Source organism: Phyllobates terribilis, unplaced genomic scaffold (genome assembly GCF_046119375.1).
Source record: "Phyllobates terribilis strain yellow unplaced genomic scaffold, ASM4611937v1 Scaffold_2__4_contigs__length_985480577, whole genome shotgun sequence".
Lineage (NCBI taxonomy): Eukaryota > Metazoa > Chordata > Amphibia > Anura > Dendrobatidae > Phyllobates > Phyllobates terribilis.
This window is the reverse complement of record NW_027362762.1, coordinates 879,971,893-879,997,514: the sequence shown is the minus strand read 5'-3', so window position 1 is coordinate 879,997,514 and position 25,622 is coordinate 879,971,893. Positions and strand designations below refer to the sequence as shown.

Below are 25,622 nucleotides of genomic sequence, written 5' to 3'. Positions count from 1 at the left end.
ACAACACAAATACAGTTGGCATAAACTGCACTCCAAGTAGTAAGGGTTGTGCTGTACGCCAGGCCTGGCTGGGGTGATAATATGCAACAATCCCCCTGATACAATGAGCCGAGGCTGACTAAACAAGGGATTGTGAAACCGCTCTTTACCCAATGACATATACTTGTGGTTCGGTTCACAATTGATGATGGTGACACACTTCCTGCAAGTAACCGCTGTCGCACATCTCCTCACTAACAGCAGAGAACACACAGCTTTTAATATTTGTGCAAATTCCATGAACACAGATGATGATTGGGGACAAATTGGCTTACGGGAGCTGTTCATGCACTTAAATACTACAATCAGGGCAAAATACTTTCAGTAACAATTCTATTATTAACTCATTTACACAAGAACAACAAGTCTCAGAAGTTGATCTTCACTCGTTGCTACAGCAAATCTGGTATCACACCGAGATCCATCTTGAAGCCGCAGCGTTCAGATGTATGGGCGCGACAGGTGTGGAAGCCAGGATCCTTGTCTGAGGTAGGCCATTACATCTCATTTGGCGCTGCTGCGGGATTATCTGTTCATAGTGATCTAATTGTCTGTCCGGGCTCCGGTGTAAGGCTCTCCGCAGTCTGTAATGGAGAATCACCCACACCTTCCTGTGAAGATCTAACTGCTCCCTTCTCCTCCTGCTTTCTCATATGCAATTTTACTGTTTGCCCTTCCAATAGTATCTTTGATGCATCTGTCTGCTATAGTGATCTTTTACCTTTTATTAGATACTGGTGTTAGCGTATATTTAATTTTTAATGCACATTTAAGAAAGAGTATGGCCCCGATTCAGCAAAGCAGTTTAGTCAGAATTCTGGCGTAAATGGCTTGGAAAAGACACAAAATGTTTTCACAATTCGAAGTAGCTAAAAAACTTTGCAACTTTTAATGGTTTTATACCAAAATGGGCAGAGCTGGGGCAGGATGGGGGCGTGATGACGAGCTGTGGTGTTCCTTATGCCAGAAGTCTTATTAGGTTTCAGCCTATAAACCCATCAGCAAACTAAAAATTCACATAACCACAGCACTCCTTATGGTTAATAAGCAAAATGTTGCTTTAGTACATGAAACACATCAACCAATCATCATCATCCAAATCCTTGCATGTGTTTGATGCAATAAAGGCTCTGATGGAGCATTGTAGTTATGCAACTATATGCCCTCCTTCCCAGCCCTTTAGTCATTGGTAGAATTATCACTCTGCTTTCCACCCTCATCCAATAGTAATATTTATTGTCCTGCTTCCCATACCCTTCCTACTGGTGGCATTGTTGTATGACTCTTTACTGGTAACATTATTACCTCCTTTCTACTTCTCGTCACTGGAAGCACTTTTGTCCCCATTCCCCATTCCTTCCCTACTAGAAGCAAGACTGTCCGTTTCTCACCCTTTCCCAATCCTACTATAATTCCTTGTGGGTATTCTTAAAATGCAGCCCATGAGGAACCTGTTTTTCCAATTGCTGACATGCTGACACTCTCTCCCTCTTCACCTTCAGCTTTTTATCAGAGACCTGATGGTTTTGTTGCAAAATTGGAAGATGTTTGGAACTGTTCATAATTCCCTCCATCTATAAAGCCTGAGTTTCAGCTGCTGAAAAACAGCCCCAAAACATAATGCTGCCTCCACCATGCTTCACATTTGGTGATGCGTAGTGTTGGCTTTGCATCAAACAAACCTTTTGGAATTATGGGCAAAAAGTTCAAACTTGGTCTCGTCAGACCATACCACAATTCCCCTCATACAGTGGGGAAAAAAAGTATTTAGTCAGCCACCAATTGTGCAAGTTCTCCCACTTAAAAAGATGAGAGAGGCCAGTAATTAACATCATACTTATTTTCCACCAAAATTTGAAAAAAAATTCTTTCCAAATCAGACAATGTGATTTTCAAGATTTGTTTTCTCATTTTGTCTCTCATAGTTGAGGTCTACCTATGATGTCAATTACAGGCCTCTCTCATCTTTTTAAGTGGGAGAACTTGCACAATTAGTGGCTGACTAAATACTTTTTTCCCCACTGTACTTTTGCAAGACTTGATGTAGGTGTTGATAAAACATTGCCGGGCTTGGATGTTTTTCTTTGTAAGAAAAGGCTTCCATCTTGCCAACCTACCCCATAGCCTAGGCATATGAAGAATATGGGAGATTGTTGTCACATGCAGTACACAACCAGTACTTGTCAGGAATTCCTGCAGCTCTTTTTACAGGTCTCTTTGCAGCTTTAGGGAGGTCCAGTTCTAGGTAATGTCACTTTTGTGCCAAATTTATGCCACTTCTTAATGACTGTCTTCACAGTGTTACATGATACATCTAATGCCTTGAAAACCTTTTTGTACTCTTCTCTTGACTGACAACTTTCAACAATGAAATCCCTTTGCTGTGTTGTAAGCTGTTGATGGACCATGGCTTTTGCTGTAAAATGCAACTAGGAAGATGTCAGGCATATCCTGCTAGAACAGTTACATGGGGTTAATCACAATCACTATAAATAATAGCAGCTGTGCACTGACTACTATTTAACATATGATTGGCTAATTGTGAACACAACCACATCCCCGATTATAAGAGGGTGTTCACACTTATACAACACATTATTTTATTTTTGTTATATATACGTATTTTCCCCCTGAAAATGATTTCAGTTTGTTTCTCAATGGATTTGTACAAATTATTTGTGACATTAAATCTGTATGTCATACCCCACTCTTGGCCCCGATAAAATAAAAAAGCTTATACTCTCTTCCCGTGCTGATGCTGTTCCTGCAGTGTCTGCACTCGCGGTCCCGGGGCTCCCAAGTGGTGGTTGTGACACGTGACCCCGTCTCCCAATCAGCGCTGGTGTCACTGTCCCCGCCTTCGGACAAATTGAACATAAAGAGGAAATCCGGGCTACAGCTGATCTCTGACGTCCTCTTCATGTTTAATTCGTCTGGAGGTGGGGAGAATGACGCCAGCGCTGATTTGACGCCGGGCTCACGTATCACAAAAACAGTATGGGAGCCCCGGGGAGATGAGTATAAGCTTTTTACTTTTATCGGGACCAAGCGAGGGGTATGAGAAGGAGTTGTTCAAGCAGTAGACAACTTCATTAAGGATGGAAAAAGTTCTGAAATTATTATTCTTGGTGTGATTTTTTTACATGACAAAAACCTGGCATTTTAAGAGGAGTGTGTAGCCTTTTTATATCCAGTAAATATACATAAAATAGTACAGTCACCATACCACAATGTATCTAATTGCTATACCAAAACTGTAACAACTTGTTAAAAAACGTATTTCCAGATTTTGTTAAAAGAAACATTAACCCCTTGCCACCACCCGCCGTACATTTATGGCCCTGATGCCTATGTCTATAGGACAGCTAGCGAAAATTTACAGAGTATAAGTGGAGCAGCGCTGCACTTATTCAAGCACCATTTCTTTAATTTGTGACCACAGCTAGGTAGGAATCCAAAATTTATCATGCTTGAAACAACGCCATTCTCTTATTCAGAAGTGGGTACTCGTTTAAAAGATCCTCTTATGCTATGAGGTAGAGCACTTGTACGTCAGTTTTCATGTACGTAAAACCACGGACTGTTGTTCATCAGTGTTTTGGTTCCAAGTTTCCTCAGTGTTTGGTCAGTGTTTCAGTTTTTACCATGAATTGCTATTTCCAGCCAGTGGTGCTATAGAGTTCAAGTTCTCTTTCTCTCTGAAGAGGCAATTTGCATATTACATTTCCCAAAGAACTATTGCACGGAGAATAAGCCTCCTTACATTGGCATGTCAGGGCCGGTATGTCACTCTCCACAAGGAGAAATCTTACCCCTTAGACCTCAGTCCAGAGCCTCTCACCTAACCAAATCAGATCTCATACTTTGCACTGATGAGGGGCAATACCCCGAAACACCGTGTCTGCAAATTGAGATTCTGGTTTGGCTTTTATCCTAAGTCATATTGCAAGGCTCGTTAAAGGGTTGATAGTAAATTTCACAGAGGAGTATTGCACTGTGAATAAATCTCCTTACATTGCCATGCCAGAGCCGATATGTCACTCTCCACAAAGAGAAACTTAACCCCTTAACATGTCTTCGTGATTTTTTTTTATAGACACACGCAGGGCCACCATCAGGGCATTATTGTCCTTACTGGCATATGGAGCCCGGTGAGCAAAAGGAGGCCTGGACTGGGTCCCCCTTTGCTCACCGGGCCCCAGGGGCAGGATCCTGACGGGTAGTTAACTGAATGTGCGTCCTCAAACACACACGTTCAGTTAAAATCTATTGCCGTGTCCATTGCCAATCACAGGACGGCAGCTGATATCGCCGCGCACGTCGCCAGCATGCACTGGCGAGTCCGTGCCTCAAATGGATGAGGGAGACGACACCGCTGGACCACGACCAGGTAAGGAGAAACTTTTTTTTTAAACTTTTTTTGTACCACAATATGGAAACACATGGCCAGGTATGAGACAGATGGAGCAGGATCATGGGACACATGGGGCAGGATGGAGACAGATGGGGCAGGATCATGGGACACATGGGGCAGGATGGAGACAGATGGGGCAGGATCATGGGACACATGGGGCAGGATGGAGACAGATGGGGCAGGATCATGGGACTCATGGGGCAGGATGGAGACAGATGGGGCAGGATCATGAGACACATGGGGCAGGATGGAGACAGATGGAGCAGGATCATGGGACACATGGGGCAGGATGGAGACAGATGGGGCAGGATCATGGGACACATGGGGCAGCATGGAGATGCATGGGGCAGGATCATGGGACACATGGGGCAGGATGGAGACAGATGGGGCAGGATCAAGGGACACATGGGGCAGAATGGAGACAGATGGGGCAGGATCATGGGACACATGCAGCAGGATGGAGACAGATGGGGCAGGATCATGGGACACATGGAGCAGGATGAAGACAGATGGGGCAGGATCATGGGACACAAATGGGGCAGGATGGAGACAGATGGGGCAGGATCATGAGACACATGGGGCAGGATGGAGACAGATGAGGCAGGATCATGAGATACATGGGGTGGGATGGAGACAGATGGAGCAGGATCATGGGACACATGGGGCAGGATGGAGACAGATGGGGCAGGATCATGGGACACATGGGCCAGAATGGAGACAGATGGGGCAGGATCATGGGGCAGGATGGCGACAGATGGGGGCAGGATGGAGACAGATGGGGCAGGATGGAGACAGATGGGGCAAGATCATGGGACAGATGGGGCAGGATCATGAGACACATGGGGCAGGATCGTGGGACACATGGGGCAGGATCATGGGGCAGGATGGAGACAGATGGGGCAGGATGGAGACAGATGCGTCAGTATCATGGGACAGATGGGGCAGGATCATGGGACAGATGGGGCAGGATCATGGGGCACGATGGAGACGTCAGATGGGTCAGGATGGAGAAGTCAGATGGAGAAGGATAGAGACGTCAGATGGGGCAGGATGGAAGATCAAATGGGGCAGAATGGAGACATGGGGGCAAGATGGGAGAACATATGGGGCCAAGATGGGAGAACATATGGCTAAAGCCAGGAATGAGATACAAGGGGCTAGGAATTAGGCACAAGGGGGCCAGGATGCGGGATATTATTACTGTAAGGGCTAATTATGGTTATTATTACTGCTGTAATGTATATTATTTTTGAGGATACTGTTTTCAATGGGGGGGGGGTCCAGTTACTGTACAGGGCGGCACTATGTTGCTTTTTTCTTCATCTGGTGTAGTGTAGAAGTTAGGGAAAAATTGGGGAATCTGCGCTAAATAACGGTGTTTTTTTCTGCAGAAACGAGTCTTGGCTGGAAGAAGTGATGGCGGTCTGTGTTGAATGAAGAAGAAAATCGAAGATGAAGGACCTCAACTAGAGACGTCACTGGTGAGTCAATGTGTTATCTGTAGACTATACACTAACAGTATATACAGAACTCCTGTGTATAATGTCATTGGTGATCCCTGTATTACCTGTACACTAACAGTATATACAGAGCTCTTGTGTATAATATCACTGGTGATCCCTGTATTACCTGTACACTATACACTATATGCAGAGCTCCTGTATATAATGTCACTGGTAATCACTGTATTACCTGTATGCTAAACACTATATTCAGAGCTTCTGTATGTAATGTCACTGGTGATAACTGTATTACCTATACACAATATACAGAGTTCCTGTGTATAGTCTCACTGGTGATCACTGTATTACCTGTACACTGACACTATATACAGAGCTCCTGTGTATAAAGTCACTGGTGGTTACTGTATTACCTGTACTCTGACACTATACACTGTATACTATGTACAGAGCTCTTGTGTATAATGGGACTTATGGTAATATTAGTATTGTGTTGTTTTTTTTTATTAATGATCAGTATTGTAGTATTCGGTCACTGTGTGGTGGTAATATGTGATCTGGTCATGGTGTGGCGGTATTTGTTCCTTGTATGTCGTATTATTCAGTCACTATCTGGTGGTCATATGTGGTCTGGTCATGGTGTGACGGTATTTATCCCCTGAATGTAGTATTATTTGATCACTATGTGGTGGTAATATGTGATCTGGACAGGTTGTGGCGGTATTTGTCTCCTGTATGTGGTATTATTTAGTCATTATCTGGTGGTAATATGTGGTCTGGTCATGGTGTGACCAGATTAGCTCCTTGTATGTGGTATTATTCGGTTACTATGTGGTGGTAATATGCGGTGTGGTCATGGTGTGATGGTATTTGTCCCTTGTATGTGGTATCATTGGTCATTTAAAAAAAAAATAAAAAAAAATAAAAATATACCTAAAAAGAGTATTGGATATTTAAAAAAATGTTTAATAGGTTAGAGTACAGTAGGGCCCGGCCAAAAGAGTCTACTTTGCCATGGTGGCGGCTTAAAAAATCTTTTGACCAAAAAAATAGCTGATGGCTATGTGTGTGATGTGGTGTTCGATGGGAACTGTTAATGTGTGATTGGTGAGCACGTGGTGCAGAAGTGGAGTTTTTTCAAGAGTGGGTGGTGGAACTGTGGAAGGTTCGTGGGGTGGAGGCGGAGCTGGGGTGGAGACTAGGTGAAGTCTCAAGGGGTCCCAAAAATGTTGCTAGTATATGGCCCTGAAATTTCTGATCGCAGCCCTGGACAAACGGTCTGCAAAAAAACCACGGACATGTAAACCAACTATGAAAATTAACCCCTTTCTGACGTGGGGCGTATTAATACGTATCTGTGCCCTGGGCCTATTGGACCAGATATGTATTAATACGCCCTGGCGATCGCACCCGCACTGTGACTGTAGGGGCGCGATTGCCACCGGGTGTCAGCTGATCGTCACAGCTGACACCCGGTACAATCTGCTAGGAGCGGCTCCGCACCGCTCCCTGCACATTAACCCCTGAAATGCTGCGATCAAAGTCGATCACAGTATTTTCCGGGGCAAGCAGCGGTGAGAGCGCCCCCTCTTACCTCTATCCGGCGTCCCGTGCTGTGTATGCAAGGTCCGGATAGTTACCATGGTGACCCGATGTTGTCATGACGACATCTGGGTCACTAGGCATCAGCAACATAGGTAGATCATGCTCAGTGCACAATTTACCTAGCTTGTGTGTGCAGGGGCTGACATCCTGCACAGCATAGGCGATGATGCTTCATCCTTATGCTGCGCAAGTGGTCAGACTCCAAAAAATGAAAGTCCCATACTGGGACAAAGTGTAAAGGTTAAAAAAAAAGTCTCAAAGTGAAAAAAAAAATTGTAAAAATATAAAAAAAAAAGAAAAAATATACTGTACCCATAAATAAATATTATAATGAAAAAACAAACAAAAAACAATAAAAGTACACATATTTGGTATCGCCGCATCCGGAACAACCTGACCCCTAAAACTGTCCCACTAGTTAACCCCTTCAGTGAACATGGTAAAAAATAAAAATACAAAATGAAATAAAAAACTATGCTTTATCATCATACCACAGAACAAAAAATGGAAGAAAACGCAATTAAAAAGAATGTAAATAAAAATGGTACCACTGAAAATGTCTTCTTGTCCCGCAAAAAACAAGCCACCGTATAGCTCTATCAGCTGAAAAATAAAAAAGTTATAGCTCTCAAAATAAAGCGATGCAAAAAAAAAATTTTTTCCTATAAAATAGTTTTTATTGTGTAAAAGCGCCAAAACATAAAAAAAAATATAAATATGGTACCGCTGTAAATGTACTGACCCAATGAATAAAGCTACCTTATCAATTTTATGACACGTGGAACGGCATAAAAAAAAAAAATAATAATAATTCCTGAATTGTTGGTTTTTGTTTATTCTGGCTCCCAAAAATCAGAATAGAAAGCGATCAAAAAATGTCACGTGTCCGAAAATGGTACCAATAAAGACGTCAACTTGTCCCACAAAAAACAAGCCGTGACATAACTCTATCGGCCGAAATATGGAAAAATTATAGCTCTCAAAATATGGCGATGCAAAAACTAGTCTTTGCAAAAAAAAAGGTTTTTTTAGTGTGTGACAGCTGTCAATCATAAAAACCCGATATGAATCTGGTATCGCTGTAATCGCACCGACCCGAAGAATAAAATCATCTAATCACTTATACCGCACGAGGAAAGACGTAAAAAATAAACTCTAGGGTTAGGGTTGTGCTAGGGTTAGGGTTGTGCTAGGGCTAGGATTGGGCTAGGGTTAGGGTTGAGCTCGGGTTAGGGTTGAGCTGGGTTAGGGTTGTGCTAGGGTTAGGGTTGGTCTAGGGTTAGGGTTGGTCTAGGGTTAGGGTTGGGTTAGGGCTGGGCTAGGGTTGGGTTAGGGTTGGGCTAGGGTTAGGGTTGTGCTAGGGTTAGGGTTGTGCCAGAGTTAGGGTTGTGCCAGGGTTAGGGTTGTGCTACGGTTAAGGTTGTGCTAGGGTTGGGGTTGTGCTAGGGTTAGGGAAAGGGTTGTGCTAGGGTTAGGGTTGTGCTAGGGTTAGAGTTGTATTAGGGTTGGGGTTAGGGTTGTGTTGAGGTTGGGATTTTTCAAAAGTAAAGAAAAAAAATGACGACGATATGACGACTAGTGTTGAGCGCAACTGCTCGCTACTTGAGTTTGCATCGGGTGCTCGGGTATGCACCGACATGCTCGAGTCTTCGCCCCATCTGTTTTGCAGCTGTTATACAGCCAAAAAAACCTTGCGGGGATTGCCTGCCATGCACGAGCAATCCCTAAATGAACCATGTGGGACGGGGACTTAAGCATGTCACCTGCAATACTTGGTGCCTACCCAAGTACCCGATGCAAACTCAAGTAGTGAGCACTTGCACTCAACACTAATGGCAACTTATTTAATATGATGACCTAATGTTATCAAATTTTGTGTCGTACCTCTGGGTTCAAAATGTGCACTTTACCCCTTGATAAAATCCTTGAGGGGTGTAGTTTCCAAAATGGTGTCACTTGTGGGGGGTTTCCACTGTTTAGGCGCATCAGGGGCTTTCCAAACGCGACATGGCGTCCGCTCTAGATTCCAGCCAATTTTGCGTTCAAAAAGTCACACGGTGCTCCTTCCCTTCTGAACCCTGCCGAGTGCCCAAACAGTGTATTTTCCCCACATATGGGGTATCGACGTACTCAGGAGAAATTGCACAAAAGTTTTTGGGGTTCATTTTCTCCTCTTTCCCCCTTGTGAAAATAAAAAAAATTTGGGCCTAAAAGATCAATTTTGTGGAAAAAGTTAGATTTTTTTTATTTTCATGGCTCTACGTTATATATTTCTGTGAAGCACCTGGGGGGTTCAGGTAGCTCACCACACATCTAGAGAAGTTCCTTGAGGGGTCTAGTTTCCAAAATGATGTCACTTATGGGGGGTTTCCACTGTTTAGGCACATCAGAGACTCCCCAAACGCAACATGGCGTCCACTAATTATTCAAGCAAATTTTACATTTAAAAAGTCAAATGGCGCTCCTTCCCTTCTGAACCCTGGCGTGTGCCCAAATAGTGGTTTTCCCCCATATATGGGGTATCGGCGTGCTCAGGAGGAATTGCACAACAAATTTTGGAGTCCATTTTTTCCTGATACCCTTGCGAAAATAAAAAAGATTGGGGTCTAAATTAACATTTTCGTGAAAAAAGTTAAATGTTCATTTTTTTCTTCCAAAAATTCCTGTGAAGCACCTGAAGGGTTAATAAACTTCTTGAATGGGGTTTTGACCACCCTGGGGGTGCAGTTTTTAGAATTGTGTCACTTTTGGGTATTTTCTGTCATAACACTTCAAATGTGTTGTGGTCCCTAAAAAAATGGTTTTGTACATTTTGTTGGAAAAATGAGAAATTGCTGGTCAACTTTTAACCCTTAGACTATGTGCCCACGATGCAGAAATGCTCTGGATTTTTCCTGACCGTTTCTGCATCTCCCTGGCAGAAAAAATGCATGCGGATTGTACATGCGGATTTTACATGCGTTCTTACTGCCAGGGACAAGCATAAGTGAAGCGTTTTTCACATGCATTTCTGCATGCGGGTTGTCACTAGAGATGAGCGTTGTTCTACTCGAACTGTTCGCCAATCTCAAATTCGAGCTGTTTTGGGCGGTGTTCGAGCCGTTCGGCGAACACGAACAATTTGAGAAAAATTCGGCTGTTCGAGGTTATGTTCGATAACTGTTCGTGCACCAAAATCATAACTGGATTTTTTCTCAGTAATGATGAAAATTAATGTTAATACGCAGTTTGAGTGTACAGCGGGGTGGGGGGAGGGGCAGGGGATGGATCTCTGCAGGAACAATGAAGATCTCCATTTTTTTTTCTCTTTCCCGCATTTACAGTGGGGAGGTGCAATCTGTCAGCCTATCAGCAACGCACATGTAGCACCCTGAGGATTCGGCTGCTACAGGGGTATTGCACCTCAACCCAGAGGTGTGATATTCCACTCCCGGGTAAGGATGGAGTGTGGGACTGAGCTCGGTAGGCTGCATGCACTACACACATCCCATTTCCGAGGAACAGGCCGACGGTACTCCCACTTAGAAATGTGCAGGTACGACCGAGTCTGTTCCTGGCTGGAGTGGGAGGGGGGTGGTACATCCCAAGTAGTGTAGGGGCAGATAGGGGGAGCAGCCTGGGTAAAGATAGGAGCTCATTGGGTGCTGGTCACCTGAGCTCACACATAGAGGGTGTATATAAGGTGGGCACCATCAAAGATCAGGGTCAGTCAGTCAGCCTTTGCAGAGGAGTCACAGGAAGAGGAGCAGAGCAGATCCCTAGAGAGAGAGAGGAGAAAGCAAGAGAGACCCAGAGGGGGAAGCAGAAGAGAGGACTCTAAGACCCCAAATCCAATCCACAGGTGAATAGTCGGCATCAGGGTACCGGAACCCAAGCTGGTGGGGGCAAAAACACACCCCAGCCAGAGACCGGAGGCCGTGGGCAGCGTCTGCCACGGCCACCCACCACATCCACCACGAAGGCATACCACGTGGAGGGTCAGGGAACCCAAGGCCAAGGGTCACCCAACAGAAGGCCCGAGGGAGCTGGACCTGGGTGGATCAATAGTGGGGACGGCCAGAGAAAGGACAGAAGGAGAGCTCAGGGTCACGCTCCGGACTCGCTTGGGGGTTGGCTGGATCCAGGACCTGGTGGACGCAGCACGGCTCGGGAGGTCACTTGAAGCTGGAGTGACCGGAACATCAGCAGTGAGTAAATACCCTAAACTGCACAACCCGACTCTGTCTTCATTTACATCTATGCTGCACCACCACAACCCCCATCCTCTGCACCTGACCCCCTGAGGCTATACCCCACCCGTTGGGGGTTATACCACCAAAAGCTGCACCTACACCATCAGCCTCAGCGGACCCTGCTGCAGCGGCGGCCATAGTGACCGCAATACAACGGGTGGCGTAGTCGACAATAAAGAACTTATAACATCTGTAGGACTGCCACATACAACTGAGTTTGACACCCTGGGCACGGACCGGGTCACAGCCACTCGGAAGACTACAACCCCCATCTGATCCGGCTCCGGATATTCCCCCTAAAGAATATGGCCCAGGGGGCGCGTCAACTTTGGCGTAGTCGGCAGGATTACGTGCCCGCAACACCCGGGTACTGCGTGCCTGAAGAAAAGTGCGAGTTTACCTCAAAAAGAAGTCTCCTGCCGGTTCCGGAGGGTCCATGCCATCGGACCCCATCACCAGTCGATTCCTGCCGGTTGTCCGCCATTAACAGCTTTTTCCCGCCATCTGCAGAGTTTCCCGCCACTGGGAAGCGATTCCCGCCATTTCCAAAGGTTTCCCGCCTTGGAAGAGCGGACGCCATTATGGGCGTGCCAGAGGGTGGTGAGAGGCCGCCTCCCATCGTGGGCCAGGACCGAAAATGGCGCCAAAAGTGGAAACCGCCCCCACCAACAGAGACTGTGATGCTAGAGGTGTCTGTCAGCGTGAAAGAACAGCCCCTGGAGCTGACAGTCACCAAGTGGCCCCGGGACCGCCCTCGAAGGGGGAGGAGACGAAAGGAGAGAACGAAGATGGGTGCCGCTTGGAGGAGTCTAGAGCGAGCGCACCCGGAGGCAAGAAGCCGGGAGAAGAATATCGGAGGAGCTTACCCGGAGATGGCGAGAAAGCAGACCAGCACCGGCCCGTTGGCCAGGAGCCTGCTAGAAACAGAAGAGGGAGAGCAGAGCAGCACCGACCCGTTGGTCAGGAGCCTGCTGGAAACAACGACCCCACTAGGCCTAGTGGAGGTTCTAGCACAGCTCCCCCGAGATCGGGAGTGTGCGCAGACCGCTCTGGAGGGCCTCGCAAGGAGGATGGCCCGGGTGCAGCGAGAGACGTTGGCGGAGTGGAGCCGTGAGATGGCCCAGCAGACCGAGACCTGTCAGCGGAGCACGCCACCCAAGACGAGGAGACTGACCGCCTCTGAGGATGGCGCGGGAGGACTGAAGGCCGGAGACGGCGCCGAGAAGGGAGCCGAACGAGTGGAGGCAGGTAAAGGGGACGTCTATACCCCAAACCGGGAAACCGCGTACCTGCCCCAGCTCCCCGTCGCAGAGCCCGAAGTCTATCCTGCCGTGCCCGTCGCTGCAACGTCACCGCCGCAGACTAGGCCTCAAACGGGAGCCGCGACCCCTGTGACGTCACACGCCTCGATCCCGAGCGTGACCAAGCAGGAAGTACCACCAGCCTGGTCGCAAGGCCTAGTATCCCCGGGCGCCGCAATACCAACAGCGCCCCCTACCTCCGCGGAGCCCCCGGCCTGGTCGCAGGGCCAAGTAGCCCAGGGCGCCGCCGTCCTTACGGTGCCCTTCACTTTCCAGATACCCCAGGCCTGGCCGCAAGGCCCGGGCAACCCGGTCGCTAACACCACCGCGCCCATAAGACCTAAAGTGCCGCATCTGGGAGAGGACCTGTACGCCCAGCATACGTGCCCGGATGGGCAGCCATTTATATGGCCACCGGAGTTCCACCATCCCCGACTCCGGAGAGAGAGACCCCTGGATGAACCCCTGATCCCGGCTCCAAAGCCCGTAAAGAGGATCTCGCCCCCGCTAGCAGAAGCGCAGTTTGAGTGGGACCCCACCGGAGAAGATCTTATGGGGTTCACTCAAGAGACTCGGGCAGCTGCAGCGGAGCGTGCTGAGTGCTGCCGCCAACAGCTCGAGGACTTTGAGAGGGAGCGGAGAGAGAGGCGGGTCCGGGAACAGCAAGCTCAAGTAAGGAGCGCGGAGCAGAAGAGCCGGGTCAGGAGAGACCCCCGTGCAGCGCATAGTCCCCGCACCACCGGGACTGTGATAAAGTTTAACATGCAGCATGGGTGGGGCTTCATCCGAGACCACCGCACCCTAGGCGACGTCTTCGTGACCAGGAGAGACGTTGAGTCCCACCTACCGGAGGGACACAGAGGTCGTGACCTTTACATCGGGGACGAGGTCACCTTCACCCGGCACAAGTGTGCCAAAGGACCCTACGCCCTCCATGTGCATCGTCTGACGGAGGAAGAGCTGCGGTGTGAGGAGGAAGAACAGGAGGACCCGGACGGGTCTGAAACTAGAGCCAAAGGTAACAATAAAGAAAGAGCAGGAGGACGCCGTCGTTAAGTACAGCGAAGCAGGAGCTGTATATAGTTGCCCGTCGGGGCACCATAAACTGAAACTGAAACTGTAACTGTTGCTAAAAATAGTCCCCGTTGGGACCAGCAAGTGTGAACTGTTACCCGTTTAACCCCTAAATCCCACTGACCGAGGACTGAGAGCGGTCATTCCTCCCCAATACCTGGCCGAGGACTGAGAGCGGCCATAATCCTTGTATATAGTTGCGCGTCCTAAAGCGCCCCCTACCGGTTTTATAGGAAAACCAGTTTTCCAGAGAGACTGTCGCACTTTACCCGGTCACACGTTGCACAGTGACCGGAGGAGGAGCCGGAGGCGACGAGAATGTTTTATTTGCTAATATATGTGATGTTTTATATGTTTTATATGTTTATGCAAAAATTTGTATGTTTTGGTGTTATGTCTTACAGCCCGAGGACGTGCTGTGATTTACCAGGGGGGAATGTAGCACCCTGAGGATTCGGCTGCTACAGGGGTATTGCACCTCAACCCAGAGGTGTGATATTCCACTCCCGGGTAAGGATGGAGTGTGGGACTGAGCTCGGTAGGCTGCATGCACTACACACATCCCATTTCCGAGGAACAGGCCGACGGTACTCCCACTTAGAAATGTGCAGGTACGACCGAGTCTGTTCCTGGCTGGAGTGGGAGGGGGGTGGTACATCCCAAGTAGTGTAGGGGCAGATAGGGGGAGCAGCCTGGGTAAAGATAGGAGCTCATTGGGTGCTGGTCACCTGAGCTCACACATAGAGGGTGTATATAAGGTGGGCACCATCAAAGATCAGGGTCAGTCAGTCAGCCTTTGCAGAGGAGTCACAGGAAGAGGAGCAGAGCAGATCCCTAGAGAGAGAGAGGAGAAAGCAAGAGAGACCCAGAGGGGGAAGCAGAAGAGAGGACTCTAAGACCCCAAATCCAATCCACGGGTGAAGAGTCGGCATCAGGGTACCGGAACCCAAGCTGGTGGGGGCAAAAACACACCCCAGCCAGAGACCGGAGGCCGTGGGCAGCGTCTGCCACGGCCACCCACCACATCCACCACGAAGGCATACCACGTGGAGGGTCAGGGAACCCAAGGCCAAGGGTCACCCAACAGAAGGCCCGAGGGAGCTGGACCTGGGTGGATCAATAGTGGGGACGGCCAGAGAAAGGACAGAAGGAGAGCTCAGGGTCACGCTCCGGACTCGCTTGGGGGTTGGCTGGATCCAGGACCTGGTGGACGCAGCACGGCTCGGGAGGTCACTTGAAGCTGGAGTGACCGGAACATCAGCAGTGAGTAAATACCCTAAACTGCACAACCCGACTCTGTCTTCATTTACATCTATGCTGCACCACCACAACCCCCATCCTCTGCACCTGACCCCCTGAGGCTATACCCCACCCGTTGGGGGTTATACCACCAAAAGCTGCACCTACACCATCAGCCTCAGCGGACCCTGCTGCAGCGGCGGCCATAGTGACCGCAATACAACGGGTGGCGTAGTCGACAATAAAGAACTTATAACATCTGTAGGACTGCCACATACAACTGAGTTTGACACCCTGGGCACGGACCGGGTCACAGCCACTCGGAAGACTACAACCCCCATCTGATCCGACTCCGGATATTCCCCCTAAAGAATATGGCCCAGGGGGCGCGTCACACACACGGAGCGAAGTGCTTTTTTTCACACAAGCAAGGGCATGTGTCATTGTCAGTGTATGTCACATGTCCTTGCCCTATAAGACCAAGCCATTTTCCCCGTCGCCACCATTTTCTCACTGCTGCAGCTGCGTGTTAGACGGCACCGCTGTTGCTGTGTGCGCTATACCTTGTTAATTTCAAGCCAATTTTCGCACAAATCTACAGATAGCTTGGGAGTAGGGAATAGTTGTGATTGCAGTCCTTTTAAGGACTAGGTTACAGCATTTCCTACGACTTTTATCAGGGAGGTCTGTGCTCTTAAATAGATCGGTTGTGGGAGTAAAGACTAATTGTAATTGCAGTCCTTTTCAGGACTAGGTTACATGAGTTCCTATCAGTTTTTGCCAGGCAGGTCTGTGCCAGTGCTGTGCAAGTTTTTTTCACAGCATTTGGCTGAATCTAGCAAAGCTAATCCTTTTTGGCCTATTGCAGAGTGTGTTAGTCAGTGGAGTAGCCTATCTGTGTTGCAAGATATACCACCTGTGTATAGAATACCAATTTTTTTACTGCACCTAGTGAAGTAAAATCTTTTGGGCATAGCATCATTCTATTAGTCCATCTATACTGACCTCCATCAGGTTGCAAATTAAAACTAATTTTTATCTGCATCTACAGTACCTCTGAAAAAATATTTGGGCTTCTAGCAGTGTGTGGGACTTGTTCTATTAGTCCATCTATACTGACCACCATCAGGTTGCAAACTGAATATATTTTTTTCTGCATCTACCTCTGAAAAAATATTGGGCTTCTAGCTGTGTGTGGGTCTTGTTCTATTAATCCATCTATACTGACCTCCATCAGGTTGCAAACTGAATATAATTTTTTTCTGCATCTAGCTCTGAAAAAATATTTGGCCTTCTAGTAGTGTGTCGGACTTTCTCTATTAGTCCATCTATACTGACCTCCATCAGGTTGCAAATTAAAACTAATTTTTATCTGCATCTACAGTACCTCTGAAAAAATATTTGGGCTTCTAGCAGTGTGTGGGACTTGTTCTATTAGTCCATCTATACTGACCTCCATCAGGTTGCAAACTGAATATATTTTTTTCTGCATCTACCTCTGAAAAAATATTGGGCTTCTAGCTGTGTGTGGGTCTTGTTCTATTAATCCATCTATACTGACCTCCATCAGGTTGCAAACTGAATATATTTTTTTCTGCATCTACGTCTGAAAAAATATTTGGCCTTCTAGTAGTGTGTCGGACTTTCTCTATTAGTCCATCTATACTGACCTCCATCAGGTTGCAAATTAAAACTAATTTTTATCTGCATCTACAGTACCTCTGAAAAAATATTTGGGCTTCTAGCAGTGTGTGGGACTTGTTCTATTAGTCCATCTATACTGACCTCCATCAGGTTGCAAACTGAATATATTTTTTTCTGCATCTACCTCTGAAAAAATATTGGGCTTCTAGCTGTGTGTGGGTCTTGTTCTATTAATCCATCTATACTGACCTCCATCAGGTTGCAAACTGAATATATTTTTTTCTGCATCTACCTCTGAAAAAATATTTGGCCTTCTAGTAGTGTGTCGGACTTTCTCTATTAGTCCATCTATACTGACCTCCATCAGGTTGCAAATTAAAACTAATTTTTATCTGCATCTACAGTACCTCTGAAAAAATATTTGGGCTTCTAGCAGTGTGTGGGACTTGTTCTATTAGTCCATCTATACTGACCTCCATCAGGTTGCAAACTGAATATAGTTTTTTCTGCATCTACCTCTGAAAAAATATTGGGCTTCTAGCTGTGTGTGGGTCTTGTTCTATTAATCCATCTATACTGACCTCCATCAGGTTGCAAACTGAATATATTTTTTTCTGCATCTACCTCTGAAAAAATATTTGGCCTTCTAGTAGTGTGTCGGACTTTCTCTATTAGTCCATCTATACTGACCTCCATCAGGTTGCAAACTGAATATATTTTTTTCTGCATCTACCTCTGAAAAAATATTTGGCCTTCTAGTAGTGTGTCGGACTTTCTCTATTAGTCCATCTATACTGACCTCCATCAGGTTGCAAATTAAAACTAATTTTTATCTGCATCTACAGTACCTCTGAAAAAATATTTGGGCTTCTAGCAGTGTGTGGGACTTGTTCTATTAGTCCATCTATACTGACCTCCATCAGGTTGCAAACTGAATATAGTTTTTTCTGCATCTACCTCTGAAAAAATATTGGGCTTCTAGCTGTGTGTGGGTCTTGTTCTATTAATCCATCTATACTGACCTCCATCAGGTTGCAAACTGAATATATTTTTTTCTGCATCTACCTCTGAAAAAATATTTGGCCTTCTAGTAGTGTGTCGGACTTTCTCTATTAGTCCATCTATACTGACCTCCATCAGGTTGCAAACTGAATATAATTTTTTTCTACATCTAGCTCTGAAAAAATATTTGGCCTTCTAGTAGTGTGTCGGACTTTCTCTATTAGTCCATCTATACTGACCTCCATCAGGTTGCAAATTAAAACTAATTTTTATCTGCATCTACAGTACCTCTGAAAAAATATTTGGGCTTCTAGCAGTGTGTGGGACTTGTTCTATTAGTCCATCTATACTGACCTCCATCAGGTTGCAAACTGAATATAGTTTTTTCTGCATCTACCTCTGAAAAAATATTGGGCTTCTAGCTGTGTGTGGGTCTTGTTCTATTAATCCATCTATACTGACCTCCATTAGGTTGCAAACTGAATATATTTTTTTCTGCATCTACCTCTGAAAAAATATTTGGCCTTCTAGTAGTGTGTCGGACTTTCTCTATTAGTCCATCTATACTGACCTCCATCAGGTTGCAAATTCAAAATAATTTTTTTCTGCATCTAACCCAGCCAATAGTTTTGGCCTAATACCACAGTTTGGCCACTCAGCTCTGCTCGGTTACCATCCATTGTTTTTTTGTGCAAACAACTCCAGAGTTGTGAATTAGTTAACCACCAAAATGAGTGGAAAAAGGCCTGCTGCTGGTGGAAAGGGGAATAGGCGTGTTGGGAAGGGGAAAAAAGGTTGTGTCCGTGGGGTAGGTGTTAAAGCAACAGTAACATCTGCAGAAGAAAGACCATCTTCCAGCCAAACTAAAATGTCTACTTCTTTTAGCGGACAATGTGATAAGATCCCTTTCTTACGGCCACGCCAATCGCTACAAATTCCAGATGAGGCACAAAAACAGCAGGTGCTTCAACGGATATCAAGTGCTCCTTTAAGTGGGCTCTCCTCCACATCAACTTCAACATCACAAATACTCCAGTCCTCAAAGGTGTCACCCAAATCGCACTTGCTTCCTCACAGCTCCCAAATCTCCAGCTGCCCGTCTGAGTATGAGGTAGAACAGATGGTTGAGTCTGCAGAGCTGTTTACTCATACTATAGCCTGGGAATCAGAGGTCGACTCCAGCGCTTCTGTGAATCCAGACGAGGAAATGATCTGCACTGATGCCCAGAATCTTTATGAGTCGGATCCAGGACCAGACGCAGAAGGTTCGGACCATAATGTAGACCCTCATTCCCAAACTGTAACTCCTGTTGGTGGAGACAATGAGGAAGACGATGATAAGACTCAAATACCTGATTGGAGCGACAACTTTAGTTTTTTGTCAGGGCAGGAACAGGTTGGCTCTGAGGACGACGGGTGTGATAACGCACAGGGTGATGATGATGAGGTCGGAGATCCCACTTACTGTCAACCCACAGTCAGCCAAGAGATGAGGTCAGCAGAGGAGGTGGAGGAAGATGCTAGTGACGACGAGGTCAGGTTGCGCCTTCCTGGACAGAGACGTAGTACTGGAAGCACGTCAACAACTGCATCCTCAAACACAACTCTGCCTCTCACCACAAGTCGTGGTGGCTCTTCAGGTCGCATGGGTGCTAAGCCTTGCATAGCCTGGGCATTTTTTCAGATCGATAAAGATGACCCAACTCGTGTTATCTGTAACATTTGTCAGCAAAAGCTAAGTAGAGGCCAAAAAATACATAGTTTGAGTACTTCATGCATGAACCGGCACATGGACATGAAGCATAAGTTGCAGTGGGAAGCTCAGTGTGCTACAATGCGGCCTAGCCGGCCGGGCCAACCACCGTCTGCCATATCTTGTGCATCCGCGGCCTCTTCATCCTCTGTGACTGGGGGGACAGCAGTCACACCTGTTTTGGGGCGCAGACCTGCCACCTCTTTACCCGCAACAGCCAGCGTGATTGGCAGGTCATCATTTTCTTTGGAGGTGGTAACACCAGCTGGTGTTGAGCGCTGTCCGACATCGATAGCACCACCTTTGGATGAAGGCAACCTAACATGTCCGCCTGCATCTTCCTCACAGACCGGCAGTTTGCCGGGGACACCCTTATCAACCCCGTCTAAGCACAATAGCCAGCCCTCGGTCCCTCAGATGTGGACAAGTAAAAGACCATTTCCTCCTAGCCATGAGAAAGCTAAGAGGTTGAATTTCACCATCTGCAAGCTCTTGGCTACAGAAATGCTGCCTTTCCGCCTGGTGGACACAGAGGATTTTCGAGACCTTATGTCCGTCGCAGTGCCCCAGTACCAGATGCCCAGTCGGCACTACTTCTCAAAGAAAGGTGTGCCTGCGCTCCACCAGCATGTCGCACACAACATCACCGCTTCTTTGAGAAACTCTGTGTGTGACAGGGTGCATTTCACCACAGACACTTGGACGAGTAGGCATGGACAGGGGCGTTACATGTCGCTGACTGGGCACTGGGTAACTATTGTGACAGCAGGACAAGGGGCTGCTGTCCAAGTCTTGCCGTCCCCACGAGTTGTGCGTCAATCCTCTTTATGTCAAAGTTCCTCCACTGCTTCTGCCTCCTCAACCTCCTCTCGGTCTTCCACCTGCACCCAAAGCCTGTCTGGTCATGCCACAAGCTTTCTAACTGCGCAGAAGGGATCCTGCACACCTCCTTACTATGCTGGCAGTAGGGCTCAACGTCATCAGGCGGTTTTTACATTGAAATGTCTGGGAAATGTGAGTCACACAGCTGAGGAGTTGTGGTCAGCTCTGGAGAACCAATTTCATGAATGGTTGTCTCCACTGGACCTGAAACCAGGGAAGGCCGTGTGCGACAATGCTGCAAACCTGGGTGCGGCCCTTCGCCGGGGCAATGTCACACACGTGCCTTGTATGGCTCACGTGTTGAACCTGGTTGTCCAGCAATTTTTAGCCCACTATCCCAGACTAGATGGCCTTCTGCAGAGGGCATGGTCGCTGTGTGCTCACTTCCGCCGTTCGCATCCCGCAGCTCAGCGACTTACATCTCTACAGAAGTCGTTGGGCCTGCCACTTCACCGGCTAAAATGCGATGTGCCTACCCGGTGGAATTCAACTCTGCACATGTTGCAGCGACTGTGGCAGCACCGACAAGCCCTGGTGCAATACGTTCTGACGTATAGCCTGGGCCAACGAGATTCAGAGGTGGGGCAAATCATGCTGGAGGAGTGGTCTCAGATCAGGGACCTATGCACCCTTCTGCACAGTTTTGAAATGGCGACGAAGATGTTTAGTTCTGACGATGCCATTATCAGCATGACTATTCCGGTGATTTACATGCTGGAGCACATGTTAAACAGAATTCGGAGTCAGGTGGTGGCACAAGAGGAGGTGGAGGAAGTAGAGGAGGAGGAGTTGTATGCGGAAGGGCTAACATCTGCAAGGTCCAGAAGGTCGGCAGCACCAAGGCGGCAGGCATGTGAGGGTGGGGGAGATGGTTTTACCAGGGCGCATGGTAGCAGCCAAACTAGTGAGGAAGGTGCAGGAGCCCAGGAAGAAGTGGAGGACGAACTGATGGAAGACTCATCAGATGAGGGAGACCTTGATCACATTTCTGTTGTGCGAGGTTGGGGGGAGAGGACAGAGGAAGGAAGCATGATTGTTACCTCGCCACCAACACAACAGGGACTTGGTGCTCCTGGATGCGCAACACACATGAGTGCCTTCTTGCTGCACTACCTGCAACATGACCCTCGAATTGTGAGAATTAGAAATAATCCTGACTACTGGGTTGCCACACTGTTAGATCCCCGGTACAAAAGTAAATTTGCAGAAATTATTCCTGCCATAGAAAGGGATGCACGCATGCAGGAGTATCAGCAGAGACTGTTGCAGAATCTTACATGTGCTTTTCCACAAAATACCAGTGGTGCACGTAGTGAATCTCACAGTTCCAACTTGCCAACCGTGGGACCGTCAAGTGTTCAGCACTCAAACCGTAACAGAACCACAGTATCTGCTGGTAACATCAATTTTGCGGAATCATTTCACCACTTTTTTAGCCCATCCTTTGCAAGGCCACAGGAGACAAGAAGTCTGACACATAGTCAACGCCTAGAGACGATGGTACAGGAGTATCTCCAAGTAAACATTGAAGCCACGACTGTGTCACTGGACCCTTGCTCTTTTTGGGCTTCCAATCTGGATAAATGGCCGGAGCTAGCCACTTACGCCTTGGAGATCTTGTCATGCCCCGCAGCCAGCGTTCTGTCTGAACGTGTGTTCAGCGCTGCTGGTGGTGTGCTCACAGATAAGCGCACGCGGCTCTCCACTGATAATGTAGACAGACTCACGTTCATAAAGATGAACAAATCATGGATCCGAAACGACTTTTCTACCCCTGTGTCATCCTGGGGAGAGTAAAAGCTTGATGATTGGTTAAAATCACCCTACCAACCGTTTTAAGCTTTCAAATTACTAATCATGTTTATCTGTATCTTGGCTGGAAAATAATTTGGGCTTTGTAGCAGTGTGCAGCACTGATCCTATTAGGCCATCTATACTAAAGCTTCACCAGATTTAAAATTAAAAATAATTTTTAGCTGCATCTAGCCCGGAAAATAATTTTGGGGCTCCGAGATGCGCAAGGCACATAAGTGCCTTCTTGCTGCACTACCTGCAGCATGACCCTCATATTGTCAGAATTCGAAGTAATCATGACTACTGGGTTGCCACACTCTTAGATCCCCCAAACTTTTCGATCAACCTTTTCATTTTAATAAAGACCAAAAAAATGGTCATTTTTGAAATTATAAGCATTAGCAGGTTGTTAGAAACTGAAATCAAACAGTTTTCAACTCAAAACTTTATTCTAGGTGATGTTACATTTTCACATAGGACCCCTTGTTCGAAAGGAGCTTCTGAACTCTCTCGTCCATTGAATTTGTCAGGTTTTGGATGGTTTCTGCTTCAATTGTTTTGCATGAGGACAGAATACCCTCCCAGAGCTGTTGCTTAGATGTGAACTGCCTCCCGCCATCATAGACACTCCTTTTAATGATGCTCCAAAGGTTCTGAATGGGGTAGAGGTCAGGGGAGCATGGGGGTCACACCATAAGTTTGTCCCCTTTTATGCCCATATCAGCCAGAGATGCAGATGTTTTATGTGCAGCATGAGATGGTGCATTATCATGCAGAAAAATGATCTTGCTGTGAAATACACGGTTCTTCTTCTTGAACCATGGCAGGAAGTGCTGTTTGAGAAAATCCACATACATTATGGAGTTCATCTTTAGCGCCTTCAGGGATCCTAAAGGGGCCGACAATCTCTCTCCCCATGATTCCAGCCCAAAACATTACTCCACCTCCTCCTTGTTGGCTCTGTAGCCGTGTTTGCGTGGGGTGTCCATCAACCAGCCATCCTCCACTCCATCCATCTGGACCATCGAGCGCTGCACGGCACTCATCCGTGAACAAAACAGTTTTGAAATCAGTCTTCATGTAATGTTTGGCCCACTGGAGCCGTTTCTGCTTGTGTAAAGTGGATAGAGGAGGTCGACAGGATGGCGTATGCACAGCTGCAAACCTCTGAAGGACCCTGCATCTTGTTGTTCGGGGGACGTTGGAGGCACAAGCAGCTTCAAAAACTTGTCTGCTGCTATGACAAGGCTTTTTTGCCGCTGCTCTTTCAACCTGACGTAATTGCCTGTAGGAAAGAGTCCTCAATTTGCCCTTATCAGCACGCACACGTGTGTACTGTGAATCAGCTACATACTTCTTGATTGCCAAGACACTTCATCCTGATCATCGCACAATGTTGATTGTAGTCATGCCTTGACCTAAACACTCCACAATTTGTTGCTTCTCAGCAGCCGACTCATCCTTTTTCTTTCCCATTTTGGCAGAAAATGTAGGCTGCTGAATAATGTGAGAGAGCCTTCTTAAGTAGTCTTGCCTTTCATTGGACACACCTGCCAAACTAATTAGCACAGGTGTCTGCAATTGCTTACAGTGATATAAAGAGCCCTGACACACATCACCATCAATGAGTTTAACTGACAAACAAACAAATTCTTCCCTTATCACTCCCAAACACTTTTTGCATAATAATTTGGAACGCGGTGTACATGTGCTTTTCCACAAAACACCAGCGGTTCACGTAGTGAATCTTACAGTTCTAACTTGCCAACCGTGGTCTGTATGGAATTGTTCAATAAAGGGCCCAAAATTAAGATAACATAGATGGGAGAGGTCTCTATGAATAGGAATTCCTAAGTATTTGATACCCTGTGAGGGCCAGGCAAAGGGAAAGTTGGACTGGATGGAATCCTATATGGATTTGGGGAGGGAGACATCGAGGGCCTCAGACTTCGCTGCATTGATTTTAAAATTTTACCATGTAACAAAGTGATCTATTTCAGCCATAACAGCATGGATGGATATATGTGATTGAGTGATATATACTAGGACATCATCAGCAAATAGAGAGCACTTGTACTCGGTGCCTCCCACCTCAATCCACCTAATATTGGGGTTATGGCGAATTGATGAGAGCAGGTGCTCCGTCACTAGGATGTATAAGAGAGGGGACAGAGGACATCCCTGCCTTGTCCCATTGGTGATTGTGAAAGGTGATGAAAATGTTCTGACGCGCCCCCTGGGCCTTGGGACACCCGGAGCCGGACCCTTTTTGGTGGATGCTGGTGGTTGTAGTCTTCGTGGCGGCGACCCGGTTCCGTGGCTCAGGGCGGTCAAACCAGTGGCGGAACTATTTATGTGGTTTTGATGTTTAAATGTCCGACTACGCCACCCGTGGATTGCGGTCAGAGTGAACCGCCGCTACAGGGCAGACCGCTGAGGCTGGTGTTGTGGGTGCAGCAGAGCGTAGCATAACTCCCCACGGGAGGAGTATAGCCTCAGGGCAGTGTATGCGGAGGATGGGGGTGATGGTGCAGGGCAGCAGCAGTAACGACACGGAGTCAGTGATGCAGTCCAGGGCCTTTACTCACAGTTCTTATTATCCAGACCACGTCTGCAGGTAACGGCTGCCCACGTCGTACTGTGCTCACCAGGTGAGGGGCTCAGACAACTCCCAGATAACTTTGGAGCACTTCACAGGACCCCCTTTGTGTGTCCTTTGTCTGGCCTTTCTTACCAACACTTCTGTCCGGCTGCCTCGCGCCTCCTCTTGGTAAACTTGGCGCCAGTTTCCCTGACCCTATGTGGTGCCTTCCTAGCGGGTGTAGCGAGGGGCTGCGCCACATAAAATGTCAGAGCCTCCGGTTTCTAGCTGAGGGTCGTTTCCTGCCTCCACTAGTTCGGGGACCGGTCTCCCCCTTTGGCCTGACCCCTTCACGCAGGTGGATTCGGACGTGTGGTGGCGACTCGCCCGTCCGCACCCCTGGGATCCCTTCATTCCTCGTTCCTGGAGCCTTCTCCGCTCCTCTTCCTTCCTTCTCCCTCTTCCAGGCCTGGGCCTCTGTTACTAGGCCCGCCTCCGGAGCAGAGCTCATGCAGAGCCCCTGCTCCCTGCCACTTCTGCTCAGACTTCTCTGCACTGAACTAAGATGGTGCCCACCTTTTATACTCCCTTCTCAATGCACC

At 47.4% G+C, this 25,622-nt stretch overlaps 1 protein-coding gene across 4 annotated transcripts in view; it reads left to right on the top strand.

The window, feature by feature from the left end:
- Positions 1 to 25,622, top strand: part of LOC141235573 (NACHT, LRR and PYD domains-containing protein 12-like) — a 156,832-nt gene that overhangs the window by 33,457 nt on the left and 97,753 nt on the right. The window contains exon 2 of one of the 4 annotated variants that reach the window (XM_073668159.1): positions 397 to 528. The exons of the other annotated variants lie outside the window; for them this stretch is intronic. The gene's annotated coding sequence lies outside the window, so the exon portion shown is untranslated. The remainder of the gene's footprint in view (positions 1 to 396; positions 529 to 25,622) is intronic. 4 annotated transcript variants of the gene reach the window in all.